At 37.9% G+C, this 9,363-nt stretch overlaps 2 non-coding genes across 2 annotated transcripts; both read left to right on the top strand.

Annotated features, from left to right (window-relative positions):
- The first annotated feature begins 7,634 nt into the window (after window positions 1-7,634).
- On the top strand, window positions 7,635-7,716 carry Trnas-gcu (transfer RNA serine (anticodon GCU)). Its single transcript has one exon. It is a non-coding gene; the product is annotated as a tRNA-Ser (tRNA).
- A 1,265-nt stretch (window positions 7,717-8,981) lies between these two features.
- Window positions 8,982-9,063, top strand: Trnas-gcu (transfer RNA serine (anticodon GCU)). Its single transcript has one exon. It is a non-coding gene; the product is annotated as a tRNA-Ser (tRNA).
- Window positions 9,064-9,363: the final 300 nt, after the last annotated feature.

Below are 9,363 nucleotides of genomic sequence, written 5' to 3'. Positions count from 1 at the left end.
GGTTGAAAACTTTTGTTTACAATTTGAAGGAAACTACCATTCTCAGTTGCAATACGTATGTTACTATGGACAGATGAATTTCCTTACACTTAAAGACTAGCTCATTAGAACTGGAGGTAGTATTTATACTTAATTTTCCTTTCATTCTAAATTCACGTAATATGTATCTCTACTTTAAAGATATTGTGGCAATAGTAACGAAGTACGACACACCTGGTTCTTTGCAAACTTACACCTCTAATCCAAAATATCTAGAAATAATAAACATTCTAACAAGAAATAAAACTAGACAATGGGACAAAATAGCTTGAGTGTATCTTACGACGTTAAGTTACACTCAAGCTATGAAGTACTTTCGACCTTATAGTGTTAATGAATGATTTAACGGAGCAGTATGTCTTTTGAGTTTCGCTTGCTCATGTCCACGTATTAGAATTTCAGAAATGTGATCTTCCACATTACCATTTCCTAATTATTCTTCGAGGTGTGGATGAAATAATAAATCAAGTTGATATTGCCTGATTAGTCTCAGCAGAAATTTTGGATGTAAACGAAAACAGAAAACTGTATGAAGTGATTATGAGGATTTGTGATACACGGTCACTGTAGCGTTGACAATCCCTCATCAACTTGCATGGAAAAATGGATTAGCTTTAAAAAAATTCCCCGATAGCTTTAAGGACATGTTATTTAAATCGAAACGGTTACACTAAATACCATCAGCGATATTCTCCTTTTTCCAATTTTTCATCTTTTTCCTAGCTCCCCATGTTTCCTCTCCGTTTTCTTTCTTTGAGCAGAAGGACTAACATCGGAATCGTGAAAGATACTTCTTTTCCTTCTGTTCAAACGTTAAACTAACACCTTATGCATAGTCTTGTAATCTTCCCTGTTGCTTTTTAACTGCGTGACACTTTGCACCTATATATATACAGGGGTTGGACAAAATAATGGAAACACCTAGCATCATAGCATCATTATTTTGAAATATCTATACAACCGTCAAAAGCGTGTTTATTTTTATGTTTTTGATTTATTATTAGTGTTGCTAAATATATTTTGCTGATGCATATGGCAGGCGTTAGAGTAACGAAAACAGCTGAAATGTTTGGTGTATCAAGAAGTACTGTTTCGAAAGTAATGACGGCCTTTGAAAAAGAAGGAAAAACCTCCTCGTTGGAACAAAACTCCGGAAGAAAAACAGAACTTTCAGATAGGGACCGTCGGACTCTTACGCGAATTGTTAGAAAGGATCACAAAAGTACATCTCCCAAAATTGCTGCAGAGCTTAATGACCATCTCGAGAACCCAGTTTGCACAAAAACTGTTGGCCGGGAGCTGCACAAAGCCGGATTTCATGGGAGGGCTGCAATAAGAAAACCATTACTTTCAAAAACAAACGTTTAGAGTGGAGTAAAAACCTACAGAATTGATCCCATGGGCAGTGGAAGGATGTTATTTTTTCGGACGAGTCATTCTTTACCTTTTTTCCGACCACCGGCCGATTATATGTGTGGAGTCAGCCAAAAGAAGCATTTGACCCAGACTGCCTTCTTCCAACTGTTAAACATGGAGGAGGATCTGTGATGATCTGGTGGTGGAGGGATGGGGGTGCTATATCTTGGAAATCCGCCGGCCCAATGGTTTCCCTTCATGGCAAAATTAATAGTAAAGACTATTTAAGTTTTTTATCTGATCAAATTCATTTAATGCTTGCGGAACTGTTTCCGGAGGGAAACGCAATTTTTCAGGATGATAATGCACCAATTCACACAGCTAAAGTTGTTACTGAATGGAACAAGGGACATTCTAGTGAAGTTGAACATCTTATTTGGCCACCACAGACCCCAGATCTCAATATTATTGAACATTTATGGTGCATTTTAGAAAAACAAGTAAGGAGTCGATATCCTCTACCGTCATCACTACAAGAACTGGAGACTGTTTTAGCTGAAGAATGGACAAAATTCATTTGGAAACAATTTTTGGCCGTAGCCTGTATGAGCATTTATATTGCTAGTACTGTGATAGACGATTAGATTTCATATTTTCTTTCCAGTTTAGCGATCTTGACAGCTGTGTTTTAAGTAAAGTAGGGATGGTGAAGTATCTTACATATTTTTCCGACTGGTTTCAGCTATTGGAGGTAGTCTTCAAACGTCTTAGTCGATCGTATAGAATCCAATATTTCAATTTCATTCTTTGTGTCTATGTTGTCAACTCACCAAAGTACACTTTGACACACCAGTGTGGACAATATTGTTTACTACCCTAAATTGGTGCTTTAATATCTAGTCTCTGCCTGTCTGCCTGTCTGTCTCTATGTCTGTGTTTCTCTGTCTTTAAACAAAATCAACGTAAATCCCTCTAAAAATTAATTTCCATGTGAAATCGCCTAATAAAACACATTATAAATAATCACGAAGGGTGGTGATCCTAAATGCAAGACCTGCGTACATGCATACATACAAATATATATATATATATATATATATATATATATATATATATATATATATATATATATATATATATATATATATATATATTTATGCACCCTTTTAAAGCCTAGCCAGGGTCATGGGCCCGGTTTCCCGGTTTCTATAGCGTATGCATTCCCCCCAGCTGGACGGGACGCCAGTCCATCGCAGCGTTACTCAAGAAACAGGAAGAAAGAGTGAGAGAAAGTTGGGACGAAAGAGTACAACAGAGGTCGCTACCACCCCCTGCCGGAGCCTCATGGAGCTTTAGGTGTTTTCGCTCAATAAACACACACAACACCCGGTCTGTGAATCGAAACCGCGACCCTCTGACCGCGAGTCCGCTGCCCTAACCACTGGGCCATTGCGCCTCCACACACACACACACACACACACACACACACACACACACATATATATATATGTCTATTATGTGTGTATGTATGTACATGAACTGCCAGTCCTTCGGATATGACCAGTTGAACAGGTTGTTCCATTGATTGTATCATTTGTAACCACTCGTCGCCGTAACCGACGGAGTGCCACTTTTTATGTATGTATGGATGTATGTATGGATGCATGCATGTATGTGTGTGCTTATATATCAATGCATGTATTTAAACGCAAGCAACTGGTTGACAACAACAATAATGACAATCATAAAAATTAAAGTTATATGCATTGATATATATGTGTGTGGTGGTGGTGGGTGGGAATATTCGTATAATAGTAGTAGTAGTAGTAGTAGTAGTAGTAGTAGTAGTAGTATTGATGTTATCATTGATGTAATTACTGGTATACTTGTTGATACTATTGTTGTTACTGTGATTGTTATCATTATTGTCGTTATTATTATTATTATTATTATTATTATTATTATTATTATTATTATTATTATTATCATTATTATTATTATTATTATTATTATTATTATTATTATTATAACGGAAAGAAACAGAAAGCCGAAATCATAATGCATTGTATATCGAGATCAGCCATATGCTACCACACACACACACACACACGCACGATATTATTGAAAGTGTCAGTAGGAAGGAACGCAGGTGCAAGACGATGTGCACTGAAGCAAGGTCTCGTTTTAAGGAGAAAAAAAAAATAAATAAAAAAATAAGTTTCCTTTGTAATTGAAAAGTGTTGAAGAAGTGCCTTAAATCAGCCAAGCTTGATGCGTTGTGTCATTTTCAACTAGAGGGTTAATATCAACGGACCTCCGCCGATATCGACGATGAATATTCAGTTAATGGATTTAGTGAGCAACTTGCATATTGAATTAGCGCGTAAGTCGCTGAGAATTCCGCGGATGAGTTTATCTCTATCGAATGGTTATCAATCATTTTTTTTTTTTTGCCTGTGGTTTCCTTCGATTCTTGCTTTACTCTACTGGACCCCAGAGTTGAAAAAAATCCTATCATATTTTTATAATTAGATATCATTAACTTCTTATTTCTCTATTGCCCACAAGGGGCTACACACAGAGGGGACAAACAAGGACGGACAAACAGGTTAAGTCGATTATATCAACTCCAGTGCTTACTTCGACCCCGAAAGGATTAAAGGCAAAGTCGACCTCGGCGGAATTTGAACTCAGAACGTAGCGGCAGACGAAATACCGCTAAGCATTTCGCCCATTGTGCTAACGTTTCTTATTTCTTTATTGCCCACAAGGGGCTACACACAGAGGGGACAAACAAGGACAGACAAAGGGATTAAGTCGATTATATCGATCCCAGTGCGTAACTGGTACTTATTTAATCGACCCCGAAAGGATGAAAGGCAAAGTCGACCTCGGCGGAATTGGAACTCAGAACGTAACGGCAGACGAAATACCGCTAAGCATTTCGCCCGGCGTGCTAACGTTTCTGCCAGCTCGCCGCCTTAATATCATTAACTTCTATCTTTTACTTGTTTCAGCCATTAGACTACTATCATGCTGGAGCACCGCTTTGAATAATTTTTAACCGAAAGAATCGACCGCAGTACTTTTCTTTTAAGTCTAGTACTTATTCGATCGAACTCTATTGCCGAACTGCTAAGTTACGGGGACCTAAACACACCAACACCGGTTGTCAAGCGATGCTGGGGACAAACACAATAACACACACAGTGACACACACACACACACACACACACACACACACACACACACACACACACACACACAAATATATATACATATACGACAAGCTTCTTTCAGTTTCCATCTACCAAATCCACTCACAAGGCTTTAGTCGGCTCGAGGCTAAAATAAAAAAAAGACAGTTGCCTAAGATGCCACGCAGTGAGACTGAACCCGAAATCAGGTAGCTGGGAAGCAAGCATCTTATCACACAGCCACGCCTGCACCTGTATACTGGGATTGCTAAAATATTTGATGCATAATGGAATTATAACCAATTTGTTGCACGTAGACTTTAGCAACAAAATCTTCAATGGATCCCCGAGGGTCATTTGGATCCCGTTTGAGAACCACTGACAAGACAGGATTTGGGGATTATTGGTAACATTGATATGATAGGCTTCAGGTCAGTTTCCTCCAGTGAAGTGTGCCGACATGGGAGAGCACCGCCTTAAAATGTTTACTTGAAAGAATTGAATCCAATACTTTTTTTTTCGTTTTGAAAGTTTGGTATTTATTCGATCGATTTCTTTTGCAAACGTTGCGGAAACGTTAGCAAACAAACACTGGTTAGCAAGCGATGTGGCTGGCGACAAACACACAAAGAACGCGCGCGCGCGCATACATACATGCATGCATACATACATGCATGCATACATACATGCATGCATACATACATGCATACATACACACACATGCATACATACCTACAAGTATATATGCACGCACACACATACATACATACATACATACATACACGCACATACATGCATACGTACATATACACATACATACATTCATACATGCATACATACATACATACATACATACATACATACATACGTACGTACATAATACATACATACATACATACATACATACATACATACATACATACGTGTGTGTGTGTGTGTGTGTGTGTGTGTGTGTATGAAGAAAGAGAGACATATAAACAAAGGGGGTAAGAAAATTATGTGCTGTAAAAAGTGTTTGCTATAAATAATTGATATTAATAAATATATACAAAAATGAGAACAAATGAAGTAGAATGCAATGTACAGGGATAAAAAGAATTGTTACATAAATGTTATACAATTTTACTAATATTCCAACGATTAATTTCATAAAATATTTAAGAACAAACAGTCAAGTCAAATTTTATGATCAGCTGGATAATTTAGCTGAAACTTTTATAATTTGTAATAAGTTTTCAGTAACGAAACAATAGTTCCACAAACTACTCGAAAAGGAAAGAAACGCCTTAGAAAAACTCAGAATATTACAAAAATAGCAGTGGTCTTCCTCCAACTTCAGCAACGAAGGACAACGCTGAGATTGTGAAAAGTCTGTTGTTGTTAGCACTCCGTCGCTTACGACGTCGAGGGTTCCAGTCGATCCGATCAACGGAACAGCCTGCCCGTGAAATTAACGTGCAAGTGGCTGAGCACTCCACAGACACGTGTACCCTTAACGCAGGTCTCGGGGATATTCAGCGTGACACAGTGTGACAAGGCTGACCCTTTGGATTACAGGTACAACAAAAGCAGGAAGAAAGAATGAGAGAAAGTTGTGGTGGAAGAGTACAGCAGGGTTCGCCATCATCCCCTGCCGGAGCCTTGTGTAGCTTTAGGTGTTTTCGCTTAATAAACACTTACAACGCCCGGTTTGGGAATCGAAACCGCGATCCTTTGACCGCGAGTCTGCTGCCCTAACCACTGGGCCATTGCGCCTCCACTCTGACAACTAGAAAAGTTGCATAAGCTGATCTTAAAGAAAGGATCTGTGTAACAAATATTAATGAACACCTGTGGTAAAGAAACCATTATTGCTACTTCCGGTCCAGGTGCCTCGTGTTATATTTTGGTTGAAGGCTGACAACTAGATATTTGTAATAAAGGCAGACACGCTTATATTTGCGTTTTGAATACTCGAGTGGAACATTTGATTAAATAAAACAATTTTATTCTCAGTAATGGTTTTTCGTCACGACAATTTGTTCCAGCTCGAAAACCATTATTTTCACAAGTTCTATCAGAAATTATACTGCGATGCAGTGAAATACAGCCATAATAGTGGACGTCTGTGGGAAACTGAAATGTCGCTGCGATAGGTCCCTCCACTCCTGGGGCCTTCGTGGTTTATTTTGCCGCCTAAATGCTGGTCGTTTCGGTCGTCACACAGAGCTAAACCTAATCGTTAAGCGGGCCCTGGCTCGGGTTAATATCTTCTCAGTTCTGGAGCCGGCAGGACTATCCAGAAGCGATGGGAAGAGACCAGCATTTGAATAAAAATTTTCAAAACTAAGAAAAAAAAGAAACACTGTAAATATTTCTTTAGCCGCATGATTTTGACAGCACTTCAAATATATGCACAGAGAGGACACACTGGAATACTACTGTCTTAAATTTTCCTACCGAATTTCCCAAACTCAGTTGAATAACTGGAACTCACTCCGCTTACATATATCATCTTATCTTTAATATTTACAATGCTGCAAAAGTTTCCATTGACCGTTTTTTCATAAAGCATTTTTTTGTTTTTGCAAGTTTTAGCTGCTGTCCTTGAAACAGCAACCAGAAGTAGAATAGCCACCTGAGATGTTTTATTTCATAAAGAAATTCCAGAAACTACTTAAAAACATTGCAAGTTCTTTTCCCAGCCTCCATATAGTGACTAAATAAGATTGTTGGTGAATTAAATTATTACTACAATTACTACATCAACACGGATCGAGCAAATATGACACGTTGCTGAAAAAATGTATGTAACGGAGCCAGTTTGCCAATTCAGATCATTGAAAAGATACTCAATAACGCCTTCACAAACTTAACATTTTTTCCTTCTATGAAAGTGTTTGACCCGAAACTTGGACTTATCTTTCCTTACGGCATAGAATCTTCTTCGACTGCTTGTGGTATGACATTTTAATGGCTTTTTCTGTAAGTAATTTCTTCAGAGTCTAATGTTTCTTGAATTTAATAATAAATCGCTAGTATGTTGACCCAGGATACTAAGTTGACGAGGTGGCCGAGTGGTTAAGGCGATGGACTGCTAATCCATTGGGATTATCCCGCGTGATTTCGAATCTCATCCTCGTCGAACAGTGCTTCATTTTTAATTCGATACTCAAGTAACATTACGTTTAATAACAAATTTTGCTCATTAGATAAGCAACGCCCGAATGGACAGTATTTCTGCTTGTGACGGAATTCTATAAACCATTTCAGAAGCTCCAAGGACTCGACAGAAAACTAATGTCGTACTCATATCGCAGTCTTTTTACTTATTTTTTCTTTCACTTCCATGACATCACTGCTTTATTTTTTTACAACGGCGTACTAACGATTGTCGGCTCGCCCACTTTTTAAATATTAGACTATAATGACAACATTCGTAGAGTGGCAAAATCGTCAGCATGCCGGATAAAATGCTTAACAGCATTTTGTCTGTCTTCAGGCTGTGAGTTCGCATTCCGCCGTGGTCAACTTTGCTTTTCATCCTTTTGGGATCGATAAAATAAGTACCAGTCGATCACTAGGGTCGATGTAATCAACATAACATCTCCTTCGAAATTACTGACGTTGTGCCAAATTTGAAACCAAAATCACAGAGAAGCGTGATGGGAACATGGCTCAATTTATTTCAGTTACAAAGAAACTTAACATTACATTGAACAATCACAAAAATATTTCTCTGTTAGATCATAAAATGGAAAATAATTCTCTGAAAGTTGATCCAGAAAGCTTCAACTCAACACCTACCAATGTTAACCAACTACAACGTCTACAGAAATTCTTAAGATACTTCTGTAAACGAATATCACCTTTCTCAAAACTAATTCTGCCCATTTAGAAATCTTTCCTTGTCTTGAATAAACTCTCTCATCAACTTAAATGAAGGATACGGCTACTAGGAAAAGATGAAATTATAACCTTCTTACTTCAAAGCTATTTTACATTACGCGTTCATCATACAAGTGATCTATCTCTTTCATATTTAGCTAAAATGTGTAGAGAAAATAAATAATAAGATTGTTGGTGAATTAAATTATTACTACAATTACTACATCGACACGGATCGAGCAAATGTGACACATAGCTGAAAAAATGTATGTAACGGAGACAGTCTGCCAATTCAGATCATTGAAAAGATACTCAATAACGCCTTCACAAACTTATCATTTTTCCTTCTATGAAAGTGTTTGACCCGAAACTTGGACTTATCTTTCCTTACGGCATAGAATCTTCTTCGACTGCTTGTGGTATGACATTTTATCGGCTTTTTCTGTAAGTAATTTCTTCAGAGTCTAATGTTTCTTGAATTTAATAATAAATCGCTAGTATGGTGACCCAGGATACGAAGTTGACGAGGTGGCCGAGTGGTTAAGGCGATGGACTGCTAATCCATTGGGATTATCCCGCGTGAGTTCGAATCTCATCCTCGTCGAACAGTGCTTCATTTTTAATTCGATACTCAAGTAACATTACGTTTAATAACAAATTTTGCTTATTAGATAAGCAACGCCCAAATGGACAGTATTTCTGCTTGTGACGGAATTCTATAAACCATTTCAGAAGCTCCTAGAACTGGACAGAAAACTAAGTTCGTACTCATATCGCAGTCTTATTACTCATTTTTTTTTCACTTCCATGACGTCACTGCTTTATTTTTTATCTTCTGTGCTTTCTGAATATCTTTCTTGCTACCCATACCCATGCATTATTCGCGCTTATGTAGCCTCGTTGT

Source organism: Octopus bimaculoides, chromosome 3, assembly GCF_046866305.1.
Source record: "Octopus bimaculoides isolate indiv1 chromosome 3, ASM4686630v1, whole genome shotgun sequence".
NCBI lineage: Eukaryota > Metazoa > Mollusca > Cephalopoda > Octopoda > Octopodidae > Octopus > Octopus bimaculoides.
The sequence above is the reverse complement of the archived record's forward strand: the minus strand, read 5'-3'. Positions and strand labels throughout refer to the sequence as shown.